Raw genomic sequence first — 22501 nt, 5'->3', positions numbered from 1 at the left:
GTGCCTTCAGCCCTCAGCTCCTCCAGGAACTGCTTCAGTTACGGAGGCTGCCTCAGCCGAGGTCGCACCCAACCAGGACGGCCCACACCCAGGACGATCACTGCAGCCATCTTGGCCCAGCTCCAGGCAACTCTGAAGGACCCCGCATGTCAGCCAAGGCTGTCATTGGACCTGAATTGCAGCTCAGTCCTCTGCCCACTCTTGCTTCTGTCCCCCCCCTTTCCTTGCACAGGTGTTAGTCCCCAGGGCAGTCTTTAATAAATATCTGGTGCTCTAACTTCCATCTCAGCATCTGTTTCCTGAGGAACCCCACTTGGGACAGCTGGTTCCAGGAGTGGTCCTAGAAAGGAGGTTGTATTAGTTTCCTGGGGCTGCCGTAACAAATTACCATGGACTGGGTGGATTAAAACAACAGATATGCATTCTCTCACAGCTCTGGGAGCCAGAAGTCTAAAACCAAGGTGTTGGCAGGGTTGGCTCCTTCTGTAGGCTCCCAGGGAGCATCTGGTGGCTTCTGGTGGTCCTTGATGTCCATGGCTTGTAGATGCCTCACTCTAATCTTTGACTCTGTCTTCACATCAACTTCTCTGTGCCTTCTCTCCTTCTCTCTCCCTTTTTTATTTTTTGGTCACACCGCGCGCCTCGTGGGATCTTAGTTCCCCCACCAGGGATCGAACCCGGACCCCCTGCAGTAGAAGTGCAGAGTCCTAACCACTGGACCACTAGGGAATTCCCCTCTTTTTTTCATAAATACACTTGTCATTTAGGGTCCACCCTAATCTAGGAGGATCTCGTCTTGAGATTTTTAACTTAACTACATTTTCAAACACTGTTTTTCCAAATACAGGTACAGTCCGAGGTTCCAGGACACAGAGTTTTGTGGGGCCACGGTTCAACCCGCTACACAGGTGATAAGGTGGGGTTTTGAACCCTGTCCTGATGGAATCCAGGCACAAAGTGGAGCTCTAATTGCTGCCACTTTCTCTGGTGGTGAAAGGGATGGCAGAGTGTTGGAAGGGAATGCATTAACTGGTGCAGCGTTTCAGGTAGTTGGGAAATACGGGTGAAGTAGCAGCTGTAGGAACAATGGGATCGGGTGGCTGTACTCAGCTGGACACAGACAACAAAGAGCTGAGAGCATAGAAAGAGGCTCATCTCCTGCAGGAGGGCCGAGGCCCAGGTCCAGGACTGAATGCTCAGCGTGGCCGAGCTCCAGAGAAGACAAAATCGCCGAGCAAGACAGGTCTGCTGTGCCAGGTCAGGGTCCTGGCTGGAAAAGAACGGGACCCCAACACACAGGATGGGGACAGCCAGGCTGGTGTCTCCAGCAACCTGGAACTCCCAGACCCTTCAGAAATAGCCCACTTCTCCTTATAAGAGTTAGCGCACCCCCCTTTTACTCAGAGCCTATGCAGACGTGTCATCCTGTCCAGGCAACACATGCTCTCCTAGCGTCTGCTTCCCTCCGCTCCCTCCACCCGTTGCCTATAACTAGAGTTAAGTCAAAACAGAACCCAGTGGGGTTGCCCTGGTGCTGCTAGAGAGCTGCAACACCAAGGCAGCACGTTCCAGAAGGAGCTAGGAAACCTGCAGATGTGGTGAGGATGAAATAACCGGGGTATAACTGTTTATGTGAAGAACAAGAAAAGGATGCCTCTTAATATCATTATAATTCAATATTAATAAAAGCCATCCAGTGTATTAGGTGTAAAAAAGAAAAGAGTTTGAACATCAGGAAAGAAAAGACAGATGATTTACAGATGATATGATTGTCTATCGGGAAAATTTAAGAGAGTAAATCCATTGGGAAACATGCAATCAATACTAAAAAAATTTTTTTTTTTTTTTTTTGCAGTACGCGGGCCTCTCACTGTTGGGGCCTCTCCCGTTGTGGAGCACAGGCTCCGGACGCGCAGGCTCAGCGGCCATGGCTCACGGGCCCAGGCACTCCGCGGCATGTGGGATCTTCCCAGACCGGGGCACGAACCCGCGTCCCCTGCATTGGCAGGCGGACTCTCAACCACTGCGTTATTATATAACCAGTGAGTTATTTTTTTTTTTACCAACTATGTAAATTTGAAATGAAATCACAATTTAGAATGTTTGTAAGGGGAATCTAATGTGTGAATCATTCGGAAGAAAAGAATTCAAATCTTGAGATTTGAAACTGATGAGGCATTTCTGAGCTTGTCAACAAGGAACAGGTTCCCCTAGGTATGCCCAGGGTTGGCTGGTTTGCCTGTTTTTTGTGAGGTTCATGAATTAATCAGCACAAACCTGACTGCCCTGAGAACACAAGAGTGCCCTGAGCATGCCAGGATGCAGAAAGCATCATCTGCACCCCCTTGGAAGTCACAAGACGGGGGGAACCTGACAAATGAAGTGGCAGTTATGGCCTTGTGATGTAGGATGCGGAGGAACAAAGGGCAGCAAGTGGATGGTGCCCCCTGAGAAAGGTTCTTGAAATAGGAAGTGCTTGACTTGGACCTTCAAAGCTGAGCGTAGAAGGTGGGAGAGAAAACATCCGGGTGCCAGAGCAAGGCAACAGGCAAGGCATGGAGGAGAGAAGGCACATGAGGCGGTGGGGCACTGATGGTCGCTCAGCCTGCTGGGAGCATGAGATCAAAGGCAGGTGTGAAAGAGGAGAGATGCACTGGCCAGCTCCCTGGTATGCAAATAACAGCCAGGAGGCTGAAGGCAACTAGTCTGAACTAGTCTGAGGCAACTGAGCTCATCCTGAAGTTAAAGCACTCTTCCCTAACGTCGCCAATGCTACTGCTTCTATCTTGGAGCCATCTTCACCATTTTTTCCTAATTCTTCTTCCCTGACACTCAGGAAGTTTGTTATGTATAGAGCAGGCACCTTTGTTATCATTAGAGAGCCAAGATCTGGAAACAGCACAAAAGTAAAAAAGAAAGAGAATAAAATATCATCAGCTGGACTTGAATTTTGTTTTTTTTTTTTTTTTTTTTTTTTTTTTTGCGGTACGCGGGCCTCTCACTGTTGTGGCCTCTCCCGTTGCGGAGCACAGGCTCCGGACGCGCAAGCTCAGCGGCCATGGCTCAGGGGCCCAGCCGCTCCGTGGCATGTGGGATCTTCCCGGACCGGGGCACGAACCCGTGTCCCCTGCATCGGCAGGCGGACTCTCAACCACTGCGCCACCAGGGAAGCCCTGGACTTGAATTTTGAATTCGTGTTGCCTAGGGGGTTGACCAGATGTCATGAAGAAATCAAGAAAAGCTCTGATCTTATAATTGTGTGTGTGGCCACAACACCCAATGAGTCACCTAATCAGGAACATATCCACGCTAGGACAATTCCTAAGAGGCCCATTGTGTCGGACCACCAAGGATATTCTTCTTAAGTATAGCATCATCTCTGTAATCAGAGAAGCTAATGGGGAAAAAAAGTTGTAAAAATTCTCACCGTCACTTTAGGAGTGGGGGGCAGAGGAAGTAACTTCATTGCAAGGACCAGGGGAGTCTTGATCCCAACAGCGTATTCTTCCTTTCCATGTCAGTCGTAGGAAAAGAAACCCTTGAAGTGGAATCTATAATCTGTCCTTTTAAAGAACACATTAAAGCAGCCAGTCCTAAGTGGTTTCAAACACACAGCATCACAGGACTCGATAAATAATTGATTTAAATTAATGGCCAATGAAAGAAACATATCCGCACTGATCTATAATTACTGGAAGCAACCTCATATATTTTTCATAAAAGTGTCTTTTCATTGCAGTTTTTTTTTTCTCTAAAATTCCATGTATTTAGAGTTTAAATTGCTTTCAATAACTGCTTTCAACTGCTTTCAGTGGTGGAGCTTCTCTGTCAATACGGACATCAGAGAAGCCTGTGATTTGGGTGTTCCTTTCTCACCTTCTGATTCTGCCTGACTGTCTGACCTGGAATGGCGACAGCAAAGAGGGAGCTTGGGATGGCTGGGAACACCTGCGGGCACACTTCAGCTGCTGGGTGTTCTGAGTATGGCTCCCCCAGAGCCTCAGGGGGAATGTCATGGCTTCAGAAGTTTGTAGGAGCAGAAGCCAGGTCCACGGTTGGCATGAGAGCAAGTTTACAGCCCAGCCAACTGAGGGTTCCATTGGATCCGGTGTAGACATATGATTCCACAATGAAATGAACCTTTTAGGCAGTGATTGAAGTTTCAGCTAGGGTTCTGAATTAACGTTGCCAAAACAATCATTCGGACAAAACAATAACAACAAAGACCCAGTTCTGATCTGGAAACTGACTTTTTGTTGTTAAGAGCATGGTTTCTGGAGTCGGACCAACTGGTTCGATTCCTGGCTCTGAAACTTGCTAGCTAACCTTGGGCAAGTTACTTCATACTTTTGAGCCTCAATTTCCTCATCTGTGAAATGGAATAATAATACCAATTCCAAAGGGTGATGTTGAGGATTAAATGAACGGAAATATCTAAAGCTTTTGGTATAATGGCTAAAAGTTACCATTTGAAAATCAGTGAAGACCATCGAAATTGGTAATGAGAAAGGATCTATTCCCAAAGTGTGCACGTGCCCACGGATCCAGATGTATCATATGAGGAGAGCAATAAAAGTCCAAAGGCCTCGGAAAGCTTGGCAAATCATGAAAGGACGAGAGTTTTAATAATCAAACTTACCAATGAAGAACCAGTTCATATAGCATTTTTCTTTTGATGTGCTTTTAAATATACGAATTCTGGGCTTCCCTGGTGACGCAGTGGTTGAGAGTCTGCCTGCCGATGCAGGGGACGCGGGTTCGTGCCCCGGTCCGGGAAGATCCCACATGCCGCGGAGCGGCTGGGCCCGTGAGCCATGGCCGCTGAGCCTGCGTCCGGAGTCTGTGCTCTGCAACGGGAGAAGCCACAACAGTGAGAGGCCAGCGTACGGAAAAAAAAAAAAAAAAAAATATATATATATATATATATACAAATTCCAAATTTTCTGTTAAATATTACACGTTGGAAAGTCCTATTTCCTATCATTAAAAATGATTCCCTACCAGTGAAGCCATGTGCTAGGCAACATCCAATAATTATAACCTACGCCTGAGGATTTGGCTAATGGTCAACAAACAAGAATTCCAGAAAACAAGGGCTTGGGGTATAAACTCACTTTTCTTCCTTCTTTTCTTTCTTCTTCCACCACCTCTTCCTCCTCTTCCTCCCTCCACCCCCTCATTTTTCTTCTTTTGTTCCTGATTGGCCTGGGAAATTGAACCTTTTGTAGCTTAGGATGAAAAAGGGAATTTTTCTTATCTTGATTTTGCCATGAAGCAATACATGTCATACTGAGGCCACTGAGATAAAGATCAAAGTAAATAAGACCCTTCATTTGCTTTATAGCTTCTGGTAGAAACTGGCTTATTGTTCGTAGACCTCATTTTCTTCTCTTCGTGGTCACACAGCTAGACCATACCTCCCAGCCTCTCTTCAAGGTAGGTGTGTCCACAAGGCTGTGTTCTGGCCGGTGCAATGTCGTTAGAGGTGATATTTGTCACTTCTAGGCACAGCCTCGTGATTTCCCACTTTCCTTCTTGTCTGCTGGATTGACAGGTGACCTTCAGAGGACTCCAAGGGGGTGCAGAGCCACAGAATGGAAGAGACCGGTCCTTGAACACCGTGTGGCTAGCTGCCTCTTGAAGACCAACATTCAACTTGGAGGTGAGTAAAAAATAGACATTTTTTGGCATGAATCCTCAGAGAGAGGGTTTGCTTGTCATAGCAGTTAGCCTGCCCTGACTGTTCCAGAAATAGCCACTAGGCACTTTTGCACACACACACACACACACACACACACACACACACACATCCCCATTTTATCCTCCCTGTAGCCTGCTGAGGGATAGAGGTTTCCCTGAGGCCCATGCTTGATGTTTGATTCAGCTGGAACTAATCCCCATAGACTCTCCGATTAAGAAGGTACCTTTCGGGCTTCCCTGGTGGCGCAGTGGTTGAGAGTCCGCCTGCCGATAGAAGGGACACGGGTTCGTGCCCCCGTCCGCGAAGATCCCACATGCCGCAGAGCGGCTGGGCCCGTGAGCCATGGCTGCTGAGCCTGTGTGTCCGGAGCCTGTGCTCCGCAACGGGAGAGGCCACAACAGTGTAGAGGTCCGCGTACCACAAAAGAAAAAAAAAAGAAGGTACCTTTCATTTGTTGATTGGTAGATTGACGAGTATAATTCAGCAAGCATTTTGCATGGCCCTCTTTATATGAGGCACAGTGCTAAGTATTGGGAACATAAAAGAAATTGGCCCTCAAAATTTATTTAGTTCTGCTACACTGAATTCTTGAATTCCATCTAAAGTAGTGTCCAAAATCAACCATCTGCCAGGCCCAGGCCGTGATATCAGGCTGAGCAGAAAGTAGGAGGATCTATAGGAAATCGGCGTGTGGAGGCGTCAGACGATGGTGTTCAAATAAAGAATCTTAAAACACCGTGCTGCCCTAACAAAGTATACATGTGGATGGTGTTCGGCCCACCAGCGCCCATCTGTGACCCCCGCACTACACCATCCCCAGGGGTGGCCTTGTGATGGGGGCTCAAGACGATCAGTGAGTTGTATTTGCTGATAACAGTAATTGCTTAGGGTAGACTCATGACCTCCGTCAGGCCAATCCGAAACCTGAAGATCCACTTCTGAGACTTCTGTTCGTGTGGTCTGGGAAGTGGACACTCTTTTCCCCATCTTCCTTGCTCATGAGATGATGTGAGACCGAGCTTCTCAGGCCATCCTGCAATCGTGAGTGGAAAAACATGTCTGAGAACAAAGCCCAGAGAGAAGGCTGGACCCAAGAAATACAGAGACAGAGGCCAGGTCCTAGTGATGTCATCTGAGCTCCTGACCAAACTGCTCCTTAAGGCGATAAGACCCTGTTACTTTTAGCTTTCTCAGCTAATAAATCCCTTATCAAGCTACCTTGTATTGGGGTGGGCTTTCATTTATCTGCAGCAGAAATTCAAACTGATACACAGATCTCTTTCAAAGGAGATCTGGTGAATAAAAGTTTTCCAAGTCTTTACTATAATAGATATGCCACAGAAGGTAGAGCGAGATCTAGCAACTTCCAAGTCTGAGTATCAGTGGTTGGGTTCAGCGATTATACTGGAATTACCGAGAATCCTGATCCATTGGTGAAAGAGAAAGTATAAAAGAAGGATTAGGAAAGAGAGAGACAGAGAGACAGATAGAGATAGAGACAGACACAGAGAGAAGGAAATCTCTTTCAAGGAAAAAGAATCACGCTGTGAAGAAAAGTACTCATGCATTCCATTCCATTCTGCAGCATGAATAGGATGGGGCCTGTTGTTTGGCCAACTTTGATGACTTTCTGTTACTTGAACCTAGAAATAGAGTTGTTTGTAGGCAAGAGTCTCCTGGTAAAGGAGACTTCTTACCTTCCAAGGTAGGAAAGGGCCTCAGGTTCTACAGGTGGTGGAAGCATAGGCAGAAAGCCTGGGTTTGCTCTCAGTTTCACATCACAGTGTGCAGCCTGGCCATCCGAAGCGGTCCTGGTCGTATGCAGATGACTGAATCAATCAATCAGTCAATCAATCAACCAACATGTCTTGGGCACCGACTGTGCCAGGAAGCATGGGAGGCACAGGGGTTATGTTGTCACCCTCTCTAAGGCCTAAGGTTGTTTGCACCCGAGAAACCACATCACACAGGAACTAATTTTCCATTTGTTTGGGGTTCATGGGAAAATACACAAGAAAACTTCAAATGTATTTGAGCCTGGATTATTGATCCTATTCCAGGATTAGGAAAAAGTTAGTCGGGGGCCAGGAAAGTTCAAAACACACACCAGTGCACCTACGGTTCCCAGAACTCCATGTTTATGTGCGTTCAGTCTTGCTTGTTGTCAGAGCTGTGACTTTTTGGGTAAAGGCTGAAGGGGTATCCACTGGAGCTGATCCTCAACCCGCAGTCTCCAATTGATCAAAGATGATATATTCAAAAGAAAGTACAAGGCTTTCTTCTACTGTGTTTTGTGGCTCTAGCCTTCTCTGTCCCGAGGGTCCTGGGTATGGATTTAGGTAGCGCTGGGCCCCTCCTCGCGTCCCCTGATGCTCGCTGGGAGAGCTGCCTGCTGTGGCTTCAGCTAAGCCTGATTTAGCATCACTGCGAGCCGGGTGCTTTATTACATGAACTTGGGCAACAGCAGGACAACCCCAGGGAACAAAGAGAAACCAGGCGCAAATAGATGCCTCTCCACACGTGGAAAATCGACTTCTGAGCCGCATCCAGGCCGGGAGGTATTACTGCTTTGCCCACCGCTGAGAGCACTGATGGGCAGAGCAGGGCTGGGGGTTCCAGAGAAAGCACCAAAGCTGGCGCTCGGCCATCAGTGTCTGACCCATTCACTGGCATCTTTTGACAAAGTCATACTGTTGCTAACAAAACATAACCATGTTGCCTGGACTTCTACCACATTTTCTGTCTTTGTTATCATAATTAATGTAATAAAGACCAATAAAAGTAATAATAGCAGAGTCAATCAATAAAAAGTACTGTGGAAATGTTCTTAATTGGTTTCCGCTTAGGTGAGTCACCAGATGTGAGCTGGTGCTGTTAATCTGCTTCGTAAAATCTGCCGGGTTTGGCCCAGGTCATAGCAAATCCTTGCTGCTCCTAAGTCACTTTTTAGAAGGACCTTGAACCTCTCCTTTCACCACTAAAGGAAGCTGATGAAACCAGCCTTGGACGTGTTTCCTCCCGAATACTGTTTCTGCCAGTTTTACTTGATGTTATAATGATGTAAATTAATTAACTACTCCATACATAGATGAGAAATAATGTGAGAATTAAGAGTTGCTCTTTCTATGGAACTATATTTGTTTTCAGTTGCTGCTGTGACAACTTACCACAAACTTCATGGCTTAAAACCACATAAATTTCATGTATGACGATTCTGTACCTTAGAAGTCCAACACGGGTCCCGCGGGGCTAGCATCAAGATGTTGGCCAGGGTGTGTTCCTCTCTGGAGGTTCTAAGGGAGAATTGTTTCCTTGATTTTTCCAGCATTGAGAGGCTGCCCACATTTCTTGACTCGTGGTCTCTTCCTGGTAGCATCTCTCTGCCTGTTTCCATCATCACATCTCTTTCTCTGACACTGACTCTCTTTAAGAGGACCCTTGTGATTACATTGGCCCCCTGGGATAATCCAGGAAAATCTTCCTACTTTAAGGTCAGCTGACTAGCAACCTTAATTCCTCCTTGCCACGTGATCTAACGTATTCATAAGTTCTGGGCATTAGGACGTGGACATCTTTGGGGGTCATGATTCTATTTACCATAGCATTTTCAATTGAATGCATCTCAAGTGTCTTTAAATTTTTGCTGCTCTTCAAAGAAACTATATCCTACTACTAGCTCTGATGGTGTTTGCAAGAGGGTTTCTACTGAAATTGCAAGGAGCACAGTGGTAGTGAATTAGAAGTAATTGCGTGTAACTCCGCAAGCACGGCCTGTACAGCTTGGTTGATTCCTCCTCTTTCTTATATCCTACCTTCCAGAACTTCTAAGATTATAAAACCCATCCCTCCTCTTCATCACCTCTGTCAATCTCATCTCTTGTTGGGACCATATTGCTTCTTTGTTTTCATTCTTCGCTTGACCACTGGGGATACTCAAGGATGACCTTTGTAAAACACAATTCTGGAAATGACCCTGTGATAAAGCTCTTCAGTGCCTGCATGCTCGCAAGATAAATTCCAAACTTGTCTTCCAGGCTCACAAAAGGCCTGTTCAACCTCCTCTCCCTCAACCCAACTACCACCTTTAAACTCCAGCCACACCCATCTGTTTGTTGATGGGCATCCCGTGTTTGGTTCCTGCTCCTGTAGGAATGTGATGGAGAGGCAGTTCTTCTCATCCCCCTGGGCTATGTTGCTGCCCCTTTGGGTATTTCAGTTATCCATTTCTGCATCTTTGACCTCGGCCACGCTGCGATGCTTACAAGCAGGTACCAGGTTGTACTAGCCTAGGTGACCTCGGTGCTCAGCGTTAGGCCGGTATGGGGTTGGTGCTCAGTTATTGTCAAGCTGATGAATGAATCCAACGATGACTAAAGAAATAAATTAGTGAGTAAAGAGAGAGGGGAGAGAGGGTAAATATGGGAGGGTGTGTCTGCGCTCAGGCACCAGGGTAGGCTTGCCATTGAACCACAGAGAGTTCTACTCGGTGGCAGCCACGTGAGAACTGCAGAACATACAACACCATGTCAAGACCTCCCGTTAAGGTTTGAGGTGCAGCGATGACTGGACTCAAACTTGTCCAGTCAGCAGAGTAACAATCCCAGGGAACAAAGAGGGACCTCGCACAAAAGGAGCATTTCTGCACATGAAAAATTGACTTCTGTGAGTTACGTTGTTCGTTCGGCTTTTATCGAGTCCTACCACGTGCTAGGCTCTGCTCCAGGCCCTGGGGAAACCCTTGTGAAAAAGACAAGGCTGCTGTCTCCCTGGTGAAGCTGAATAAAGGCTGGAGGGAGAGAGAGGTGATCAATAACACACAGCAGCACAATCTAATAGCAAGTGGCGATCAATGTAGTGATGGAGAACAAGACAGGGCGATAGGACACAGAGCGATTGGTGTTGGGGCTCAGGGAGGGCTTCTCAGACTAGGGAGTGGTTGAACAGAGACCTGGAAGAGAATGCTATTAGGAATATAATGATGATGACGAGCATTTCTGTATGCTTACTGGGTGCCAAGTAGTATCTTGAGTGTGTGACATGTATTAACTAATAAAATCCTCACAGAATATCTATGAGGATGGTATAATTATTATCTCCATTTTACAAATGAGAAAACTGGGCACAGAGAAGTCAAGTAACTTGGCCAAGGTCACACAACCAGTAGTGAGTGGTGGTCTGACTCTCCAGAGTCCAAGTTCACAACTGAGTTGCTATTAATAATAATAACCACAGTGAACATTGCTTGAGAAAGGCACTGCTCTGAGTGCTTCACTTGGGTTAACAAGAACCCTGGGTAGATACTATGATTATCTTCACCATTTTCTAGGTGAAGAAACAGGTACAGAGAGGCTAAGAAACCTGCCCGAGCTCACACAGGTGCAAGAGTGGTGGCAGTGCCCTTCGGGAGCCTGAGCTCTTAACCTCCGCCCCATGCATCCTCGAATTCCACATGCTGGAAGATCTGGGGAAGAGGGTTCTAGATGTGGCAGATGGAAAACACCGAGAGCCTGAGGGAGACAAGAAGGAGGAGGCTGGGAGCTGAGGCCGGCGGTTGCCCCAGGCCATCGCAGGGGTGTGGGTTTTATCCTGATTACAACAGGAGGCCACCTGAAGGGTGTAAAGCGGGGACAGATACGCTCTGACAAGGGCTTTGATGAGATGGCTTTGGAAGAGAGGTGGACAATGGATCCTGGGAGCGGAGAAGGAAGCAGATCAGCTTCCAGGAGAGAGATGGCGGAGCCTTGGATGCAGAAATTAGCAGCAGGGATCAGAGAGGTGGCCGGGTTTGGGGTTCACAGGATTGGAATTAGAGGCAGCGCCGACAGGAATTACGGGTGGATTGGGTCACGGGGTGGGGGGGGAAGATCCGGGAATGACTCCAGTGTGAACACCAGGGTGGAGGAAAACTCCAGGGGACCATGAGCTCTCTGGGGAAGGCAGAGGTTAAGGGTTTGGTGGGAGTGGGTGGCTATGACTCAGACGCTATGGTGGGGCCTCTGCTAAGTCTGCAGAACATACAACACAATGTCAAGACATCAAAGGACATCAAGGAGACATCAAGGACAATCCTTGGAAATTCCTGAAAACATAACTTGTCCCACAGAAATATGGCTGGGACAGTCTTGACCTTTCTTTGCATTTGATTAGGGCCAACCTGCCTCTCTGTGCCTCTGCGCTGAGTAACTCTGAGGGCGTGTGTGTGTGTACGTGTAGGTATGTGTTTGTATGTGTGCACGTATCTACGTGTGTGTAGGTATGTGCGAGTGTGTACACCTGCACGTGTGCCTGTAGCAGAAAAGTCAGACAGAAGAACTCTGGAAACACACAGCCTGGATTCCAAAGCTAGCTCCAGCACTTGCTGGTTATGTAACTTTTGGCAAGTTACTTAAGCTGTCTGTGCCCTAGTTGCATTATCTGTAAAATGGGGTTGGTGATAGTATAAAGAAATATACTTGGTACCTGGTACCTCCTTGCAGGTTTGCTGGGCCGTTCCATGAGTCAGCACACGTAAAGCACCACGTGCCTGCCACAGAACAGGCTCTCCATAAATGTTAGCCATTGTCACAGGCGAGTGTGTACCCATGCACCTAACTGTAGAGAGAGTTTATGATGGTAAACTTGTTCAAAATTAGGAATTCTTTATTGGGCGAATGGTCCAGTACTTTCCTACCTGAGATGTCATTGTTACAGAATGGATAAAAGGAGAAAAGCTTAACAAAAATCCTGTCCTTGGTCGTTGGATGGACTGCCTCGCGGCAACTGGCCAGAATCCCACATCAGACACCGGTTTCTTCTGCCCAATTCTTACTGACTGAATTTCTCATGTTCAGTCTTTTCCTTCAGTGTGTTTGAATTTGCAGCCCCTAACCCGGGTCCTGGCGGCCAGCCAATCCTGGTTTGATGGATGTGGGGCTTCTAGGGGTCAGCAAACTGTGGTGCTCACTCTGACCTTGGAAACATGTCTTTCCCGTCAGGTTACTTTTGGGACAAATATTCAGTTATCATTTGGGGTCGCTTGGCTACTTTTGTTTCTGACATTTGAACCCTTTTCCACTCAGGGACCACTCTGTGTGATGGTAATACTTATAATAATCCTAATTGTCCACTGTTCTCATGTTTTTTCTTTCCATTACATTTCATCACCCGTGGCCATCATGCTTTTAAGTAACCATCAATCATCCTTTCTGTCTTGGGATGGGTTTCTCATCCCCCAAAGCAGAAAGAAGACAGAGCAGTTCTGTTAATCCAGGTGGGCCTGGAATGTGTTTTTATTCTCATGACCATATAATAGTGGTCAGAAATCACTCAGAACTTATTTTGTCTCCTCAAGCAAAGTTTCGGTAATTTGGGTAAAAGGAAAGAGATGGCTTCTTATTGTTCAAGAGCTCTAAAATGGGATCGAGCAGGGTCATATGGGCCAAATGGACCACTGTGTGAATTTTCAATATACAAGGTAGTTTCATTTCCTCTCGTACGCAGGAGCTGAAGCACACTTGGGCTGGAATCAGGGCAAAAACGTTTCCTCAAAAGACACCCTTCCATCTCACCATCCCATTTGCTTTATCTATTCGAATTGCAGATTTTAAAAGGCAGTTTCCTCTGTAGCTCTTTGAAACGATCTACGTTAAGTCTCATAATCCTGTTTCTAATTCCTGTACGTCACCATCGTTGACGAGCTTGTCCGATAGTCATGGAGTGCTTATGCACTACTGTCAGAGAGCACACCGTCCTGTGTAAGGAGCTTAACCCTCTCAGCACACTCTATGCTCACTGATTCTTTACGCTGCATCATGGCACCTGAGCTGAGAGCTTTACAGGTGGTGCTAGAGGCGAGGACACTAAGTCAGGGAGGTCAGGGACCTTGCCCGAGTTTGCCCTGGAGCCTGAGCTTTAAGCCAGACTCATCTTCCAGAGGTGGAGTGCTTGATGGCTACAGTATTCTGCCTCACTCTGAGAGATTTCTTATAAAAGCATAAGGAAAATTGTAATTGTTTACATTTATGTTGGTGAATATCAAATACTTGATCTCTGGGTCTGAGTTATTCTTGGTCCTTTTCACTTTGGTACCTCTATCATCTCTCTCTCTCTCCCTATCTCTATCTCTCTCTCTCTATCTCTATATCTCATCTCTATCTCCGTCTCCATCTCTGTCTCTCTCTACTTTCATCCTCATCCCCATTCCCATCTCCATCATCTTCATCCCTGTCTCCTTCCCCATCATCTCCATCTCCATCTCTTTACCTGTCTCTATCTCTATTTTTATCTCCATTTTTATTTTGTCTATAAAAACTACTGTTCAGGACTTCCCTGGTGGCGCAGTGGTTGGGAGTCCGCCTGCCGATGCAGGGGACACGGGTTCGTGCCCCGGTCTGGGAAGATCCCACATGCCGCAGAGCGGCTGGGCCTGTGAGCCATGGCCGCTGAGCCTGCGCGTCCGGAGCCTGTGCTCCGCAACGGGAGAGGCCACAACAGTGAGAGGCCCGCGTACCGCAAAAACAAAAACTACTGTTCATTCTTGTTTCCAGTCCCAGTTCACATGAAAAGCAACTTGGCTGACATAGAAAAATCATTGAGGAGTTTCATTTAGCCTCTAATGTCTGGCCTAACTGAAGAAGGCTATAGCCATGATCATGAAAGCGTTTTAAGCTCCTACCTCTTATCAAATCACTCAACAAGACCCTGATCTCTAAAGAGGTGTCAAAAAAAAAACACACACAAAAATTTAAAGAGGTGTCAAGCCCCACAGTTCCCTTGTCAGGTCACCTACAAAGGAATTGGGAAGACGTGAAGTTTAAGTGGCCCAGGGCACGTCAGGCTGAGGCTGGCCAGTGTTCAGATACCTTGAACACGGCTAGAACAGGAGCCTCTCACTTGAGACCGGAGGAGAGACTGGTGCCTTAGCGAGCCGGCTACATCTGATTCTGTCCGGGGGAGCAGAGTTCGGGGGGCTGGGGAGATGTCTGAAGTGTACCAAATCCAGAGGCGTTCCTTCTCCCCTAGGCAGACACGGTTCCTGGCTTCACCTGGTGGATCATGTTCAGGTGGGTGGCACTTTATCCTGACCACTTTTGAAGCTGACCCTGGTGCTGGCAGAAATCTGGTTCTTTCTGCTAAAGATGTAGCATCCCAGGTCCTGCCCTATATGTGTGAACCAGAATCTGCCTTTAAAAAGATCCTCAGGTGGTTCATGTGTACATAAAAGTTTGAGGCAGGGCCAGGGCCTACCTGGGACTCCAGCTTCATGCAGGGGGTCAGGGGAGGAGGCAGGTTCATGGAAATTCACAAGCGCAGCCGCTGCATGAAGGGTGGCCTCCTCATGTAACGCCCACGTGGGCCCTCCTGCGCTAGGCCAGAGGCCGTGTCCTTCCAACCAGCTCAAGGGGAGCAAACTCAGTCGGAGGGCGTGGCTGCCACGCACAGCTGTGCCCAGTCGGAGGGCATGGCTGCCACGCACAGCTGTGCCCAGTCTTCAGGGGAGGGGGGAGACGGCCCAAGCGCCTGGAGAGGAGGTGGCCCCAGGGGACAAGGAAGTTGGGAGTTTAGAGAAGGAGCATGCTGGGGAGATGGAGGGGAACCAGGGCGAGGCCCTTGAACACCTGCTGACGGCTGGGCTCCAGTTCATGGCCCCTGTGTGTCTCCTGCAGGGAACCTGTGTGCTGGAGAGGGCAGGACAACCCTGCTTTCAAGAGGGGTTCTTTGGGGGCACAAATGGCCAAGAGATCTCTCCCATGACCCATGGGGTCTGCAGTAGCTCAGAGCCAGTATATACTGTGTATATACTGTATATAGTCTATATGGGCTATTTATTATACTATACTGTACACATATATGCTATACATATATATATGCTACACACATATATATGTGTATACTATATATACATATATATAGTATATTATACAATGTATAGTAAGTAGACAGCCAGTAGAGCAGAAAGAATCCAAGCTCTGGGTAGAAAGTGCATGTGTTGACCTTTTCCTTCCCTTGTAGACAATGAGCTTTGGGGGTCCCCCACAGAGCGTGACCACTTCTCTGTGTGGTTGCCCAGCTCCTGCCGGCTGTCCCTGTCCCCAGGGCAGCACACTCACCACCACCCAGCTGGCTGTGTTTTTGCCTTGTTCTTGCCGGGTGACAGCATTTTTTCAGTTGACACTTGTTTCTTCAGAGCTGAGGTTGTCTAACTCCGCCGAACTTGAGAAACATCAGATTCCTGGTCCAACATGTCTAGGTTGGGGCCTGGCCATCCTTTTCAACCTGTGGCCCTGAAAGGCCGATGTAGGCGGTCATGGGTCACGAAGGGAAACGCCGGTGGAAGCACGCGGTGGCTCATCTTCCTGTTTCAGTGGGCGCTGGGCGACAGAAAGAAAGGCACCCTCTCCCTGCCCCATTTGCAAAGTGGAACCCCAGACACAGGGATGCTGAGCTGGGGGGACAAAAGCAGCCGGAGGAGGATGCTAACACGGTTGGTGCATCTGCCACGGTTGTCCTTTCAGTATTCCCCCCAAATCCTGACACAGCCTGAGACATAGGCACTGGGACCCCACATGGCTGAGAAGGAGCTGGGGTTCGGGGGTTGAGTAGCTTTTTCGAGCTCCCACAGTTAGCAAAAGCTCAGAGCCAATTTCATTCAATTATTTATTTATTTATTTTTTGCGGTACGCAGGCCTCTCACCGCTGTGGCCTCTCCCGTTGCGGAGCACAGGCTCCGGACGCGCAGGCTCAGTGGCCATGGCTCACGGGCCCAGCCGCTCCGCGGCATGTGGGATCTTCCCGGACCGGGGCACGAACCCGTGTCCCCTGCATCGGCAGGCGGACTCTCAACCACTGCGCCACCAGGGAAGCCCCATTCAATATTTTTTAAAACTATTTTTCGTTGTGGCAAAATACACATAACGTAGCATCTACCGTCTTGCCCATTTTTAAGCATGCGGTTTAGCAGCATCCATTACTCGCATCCACATCGTTACTCAATCGCCACCACCCGTCCACTTCCAGTTCATTCAATTTTGACATGTTTTCTCACAGCACAAAAAATAGGGAAGCAAAGCTGAGAATCCAGGCTACACATGGAGCTGACGGACTCTGCTTACTGTTTTGGGGCCAAAAGGGCGCTGAAGGGGCAGGCCAGGCCGACGTCATTGTTCACCTGTTAAACCTGCTTTAGGGATAAAGATGGTTGAAAATGTCTCTCCTGCAGCCACTGAATTTGCTCAGAGAAGCCACCTGCTGGCACTGAAAGAGAATGCAACAAGCTCGTATTTAAACATTCTTTAAAAAATCACGTTTGCCTCCGTAGAGGAATTCGGTCATTTTGTTAAGTGTTGGATAAAATGGCAAAGCTGGAGGTTATATACCTATGCATCTATACCTATACATACAAATCTATGCTATATCTATCTCTGTACTTCTATATCTACACCTATACATCTATATCTGTAACTATACCTATATCTCTACCTATACACCTCTGTTTCCATCTCCACTTCTATCTTCTCCACCTCACTTGGTTAGATGTATTTTGTTGCTGTTGTTGTGGTACACGGGCCTCTCACCGTTGTGGCCTCTCCCATTGCGGAGCACAGGCTCCGGACGCGTAGGCTCAGCAGCCATGGCTCACGGGCCCAGTCGCTCCGCGACATGTGGGATCTTCCCGGACCGGGGCACGAACCCGTGTCCCCGGCATCGGAAGGCGGACTCTTAACCACTGCACCACCAGGGAAGCCCGGTTAGATGTATTTTGAATCTTTCCCTTGTAAACACGGCTCTAAATCACCATGTGCAATGGCTCTACGATGGTGCACCTGATGAGGTCATCCTCCCTCTTCCCATCTCTCTCATCCCCACCTCTGTGTTCATCCCTCTTCTGCTCTCAGCTTTCCTTCTGCCAGCCTGGGATCACTCACTGCTCTGCCACCTTCCACAAGGAGTAGTCCTCCATAGCAGATCAGTGTGCAGTTGGTACTTCAGTGTCTATAATTTTCTAGCCTTCTGGTCTTTTGCAGTTCACATTTTGGTTTTCAAACTAAACTTTAGGTTCTGCTTTTCAATACCTTTGCATCTCTGAAAATACCTGGAAGGATACTGTGTAGACTGCAGGCTGAGGACGAAGAGGACCAGATCCACAGCCCTGTGTATGTGCATGCATGGGGTGGGGGGCCAGGAAGGAAATTGCAGCAGGTAAGTGTATGGGAGTTTTTAGTCCTACAATCCACATTCAGGGCAATTTTGAGATTTCTCTGATCCTCTCTCTGTTTCTGGCTAGATCTCTTCTCGCATGGGTCCTCATTGAGATGCGGCCCCTGATGTTTCCAACATTCCACAGTCCTTACCCTTCCCTATTGCCTCACACTTGGTCACTCCATTCATTTTCACTACCTGTCTGACTCTTGGAGTATTTGAGTTTGTGATCTTACCTCAAGTTTTTTCTTAAAGATTTTCTTTGTCGAAGGGGTTTTCTCCCTGAATTGAACATGTTTTCTGTAGGAGTAATTATCATTAATTACATCTTATCTCTCCTTACAGATCTTGACCAAATCCCTCTGCCTTTACAACATTGCCCCTGACTCTCATTATGTTTAATCTCTAACTTCTTTGCATTTGTTTGACTGTATAATCAAATTTTAAATTATATGATCTTATTTCTACTTGCCTGAGACATATACTTCATATATGAATACATAATAGAAATAATAGCCAATACTCAAGGAACATTAACTGTAACAAAACTATTTAAATGATGCTTGTGGTACATCATTTAAATAAAATGACTAAAAATTGCCCACTAGGGATTATTATTTTATCTCTCCTAGTGGGATTTTCACAGAGACAAAATGTAGTTTAAAGGGAGCATGGAAATAACTATAATTTAATAAAGCCAGCCTTGCTGAGTTTTCAGGTCACCCCCCTCAGCCCTGCCTAGCTAGCCCAATGCTGAATATATGTTGGTGTGGACAAAGTTAACAAAATCGACTAAAAAGCAATGTTTGTTAAATTTCCTCTACTTAACAACTTTTTCCTAATCTTAATTAAAAGCTTTTAATCTATTAATTAATTTTATCATGACTTTCCATAATGAGCATTTCCCATTTCATTTGTGGTTTTTAAAATGTGCCACAAATTGTAGAAATTCATCTTTAGTTTGTTTCATACTCTGATACAATTGGCAAGCCAAGAGTGGGGATTTTGTATTCTTACTTTATGAGCATTTAAAATACCCTGTTCTATGAATATGCATTCTTTACTCATATTCAATTGCTACACTGCTATGGTATCCCATGGTGTTAACTGTCTTTTTTCAGTGGCTTGAGTTTTTTTTTTCTCCTCCTCTTAAGAGAACCTCAGAGAAGAAGGCGGGGCTGAGAAATCTCAAGTTATAAAAGCCTCTTCCTTTTGCAAGTAGATCAGAGGAGCAGGATCTTTGGAGTGAAAGCAAGTCCTGTCTGATAACCTCCACAGGTACGTTATCAACTTTTGCTTTTCATCTTTCCATAAATGTTGCAGTTGTGTAACTTGTAGAATTGATGTTAGTGTAGTGAATCTGAGGAGGGCATCATTTGTTTTTTTCTATGAAGATAAGAAACTAAAGGAAGACAAAATTTGAAATTTCTCCAGGATCTGTGTGGATAAGCAAAATGCTAGTGCACAGGTATCTTCAGTACTCATTTGGATTTATTTAGAAATGTAGAAATCTGTGCTCGATTTTTGAGCGAGTTAAAATATATCTGTAGTTTTTTCTCTTTTTTTCTTTTTTCCTGATTGCCAGAGTCAGACATGTCCTCAAATGAACTTTACTAAAAAAGTCACTGGGATCTTAAGTCTGCAACTGACTATCTTACCCAGTCCTATGGTCTCAAACCTACTGGGAACAGAATAAAACAGGTTGTTCTTAAATCAAAACTATGGTGAAACATAAATTAACATCCAGAAGGGATGCATTCAAATGGCCAATATTCTTTGATAATAAAAGGAGAACGGTATATTTGACTTATTTTTACATACTGTGGTTCGCTTAGTTTTTTTCAGCTTCTGAAACATGCTCGTTGGTTGTATTATTTAGAAGAAACAGAGAAACGCTGAGGAGTTGGATGAATAATTAAAGGTTTTATTTCTATTTAATTTTGAAGCCATTATTGCTAAAGCTGACTTTTTCAGTGTGAAGATTCTTAAGCTGAAAGTAAGAAAATGGTTATTGCTTAATCTAGTCTATATATGTGCTTCGACAAATATGCTTATCACGATAGGAGTTTTAGCTCATTAGTACCTTAGAGTGTAAAGAACCTTCTTCCAAGGTTATGACTTTGGGTTTATAATCCTTTCGAACTTGGAACCAAGTTGTTATCCTCCATTATTAATTTTTAAAGAACTGATGTGACTCTTGGCACCTATAAAGATAATAGGGTTCCAGGCACCATAGGGACTCCCCACTTTTCTCCTTCCAGATGGTACCTTTGAGCATCGTCTCCTGCCCCAGTTCTACCTCCGGTCTCTTGCCTCTACTCTTTGGGATAGGATATATGGGATTGATGACCTCAGGAGCCTCCATTGGCTTTTGCCATTTTCCTGTTCTTTACCCATCTATGCAAATCTCAAAAAATGTGGTCGACAGAGGCAATTAGAAAAGCAGGATGATTCTGATAACAAAACAAACCTCATTTCTTCTCTATGGTTGAAAGACATGTGGAGGCAATGGTGTACATTAACCCTTGCAGGTCACTGTAACTCTTGCAGGTACCGCTCTAGCACTTTTGCCAAAATGAGAATTGAGAAGATTTCTCCGGATGGTGTCATTTATATCTGAAGCCTCTGCAAGTGTCACACTCATCATTACAATGAATAATTGATGGAAGCCAAGAGTGGAGATGGCTGGGGTTTGGTACGGGGCCTTTTGGAACATTCTCATCAGAGCATATGAACAATTTAGTTCCTCTCTCATTAAGTGTTAATAAGGAGAACTTCTTATTTCTTCTTATTTAAAAAAAATTTTTAAACACAGAGAGACTTAGAACTTGAAAATGACATCGTAGGACTGATTTGAACATGGCGATAGGCAGGCTGAAACACAATTTTGCAAACATGCCAAATGTCATTCTTGTGTCAGGACAACAACATAGCAGATGGATTTTTGCTTTTGTTTTTGTTTTGGGCTCACAGGATGCAAGAGTATTCTGTTGTTGATGGGTGACTTCTAGACCATTTGAAATTATTCATGAGCATCAATGATAAAAATAACACCAGGTCAGCCTCTCCCCCAACCAACAAAACAAGGTTTCTAATTATTTAAATGTTGATAGTGTATTAATATAGTAAAAATGACAATCTATCCTTTCACAAGGACTATTAAAGTGGCACAAAGGAACTTAAATTTTAAGGATTGGGCTCTCGGGCCAGCCTGCCTGGGTTTGAACGCCGTATCCTCTACTTATCAGCTGTGTGACTTTCGGGGAAGTTACTTAACCTCTCTGTGCCTTGGTTTCCTCAACAGTTTTAGTGGGAAAATACTAATCCATATAATTCATGAGAAGATTCAAGGAGCTGACACATGTAAAGGGTGTAGCACAGTGCCTGGCACATAATAGGCGTTATATGAGACAAAGCTGTTATTAGTTATTCTTGGCCTGATGAAGATGTATGTCTCATATGCTATCAGGACAAATCGCGTTGTTCATAAACACGAGTTGCAACCACAGAAGAGCACTCAGCCAAAGTTATGTGAATGCCGCCTCTTAAGCCTCTTGTCGATTCCATGCTTGTGTTTGAAGAAGATTTGTGTACAAGCTTTGAAGAAGTCTAACTGGTGTTAGGTGTAGCATCCTGGTTTAGCTCAGTGGTTCTCCAGTGTGGGACCCTCACCAGCAGCATCCGCAGCATCTGGAAACTTGTTAGAGATGCAGAATCTGGGTCCCACCCCAGATCTGTGGAGTCCTTGAGGTGGGACCCAGCAGTCTGAGTTTGAGCGAAGTCCCCAGTGATTCGGCCTGCCCAGCCATCATGTGTTTCCCTGAGTGGGAAACTGCAGAAGCTGGGCAGCTGTTAGCATGGAGCACCTGTCCTGATGTGGATGGTAGTCAATATCTTCACGATCTACAGTGAAGTCTGAAAATGTGAGTGCTGGTTAAGAATCCACTGTGGTTTTAATTTTCACTGAGGTAACCTTCATGATGGGTATTAGGACTCCATTAATTTTGTCAGACCCATCTGCAGTCTGAGGATAAGGACCGTAAGTAAAAATCATTGAGATCTTGATGAAAATATGAAAGCAAAGACTTTGCATCATTCAACAAGTAAGTTGAACTAAATCTGGCCAAACTCTCAGACATTTCTATACTGGGGCCCATCATTCGTCCCTGCTATGGAATTGCCTGCATTGAATTTTACCTTAGTGATGCATCTTCCACTTGCATTCAGGACTTTATAAGAAATAACCACACAGTTTTGTGCTGTAGGCCTTGCAGGGTTATGTCAAGATGTTTCCTATTGTGTGGCCTGGAGTTCTTTTTACATAGAAGTTTATTCCTTCTAACTTATTATTTTGAGATAATAACAGATTCACAGGAAGTTGAAAAAATAGTACAGAGAGGTCCTGGGTAACCTTCACCTGGTTTCCCCCAAAGGTAACATCCCACATAACCATAGTATAATATCAAAACCAGGAAGCTGACACTGGTATACTCCATAGATTTCATTCAGATTTTACTCACTTGCATGTGTAGACTTTTATGCAATTTTAGCATGAGTAGATTTGTGTAATCACCACAACAATCAAGTTGTTGAACTATTCCATCACTAGAAAAATCACCCACG

General features: G+C 45.9%; 1 non-coding gene across 1 annotated transcript; it reads right to left on the bottom strand.

Moving 5' to 3' along the window:
• Nucleotides 1-656: 656 nt before the first annotated feature.
• On the bottom strand, nucleotides 657-729 carry TRNAR-UCU (transfer RNA arginine (anticodon UCU)). Its single transcript has one exon. It is a non-coding gene; the product is annotated as a tRNA-Arg (tRNA).
• Nucleotides 730-22501: the final 21772 nt, after the last annotated feature.

The sequence above is a fragment of the Aethalodelphis obliquidens genome, unplaced genomic scaffold, assembly GCF_003676395.1.
Source record: "Aethalodelphis obliquidens isolate GAN/ISIS:26980383/991018 unplaced genomic scaffold, ASM367639v1 scaffold2, whole genome shotgun sequence".
Classification (NCBI taxonomy): Eukaryota; Metazoa; Chordata; class Mammalia; order Artiodactyla; family Delphinidae; genus Aethalodelphis; species Aethalodelphis obliquidens.
This window is presented reverse-complemented; position numbering and strand designations above follow the sequence as displayed.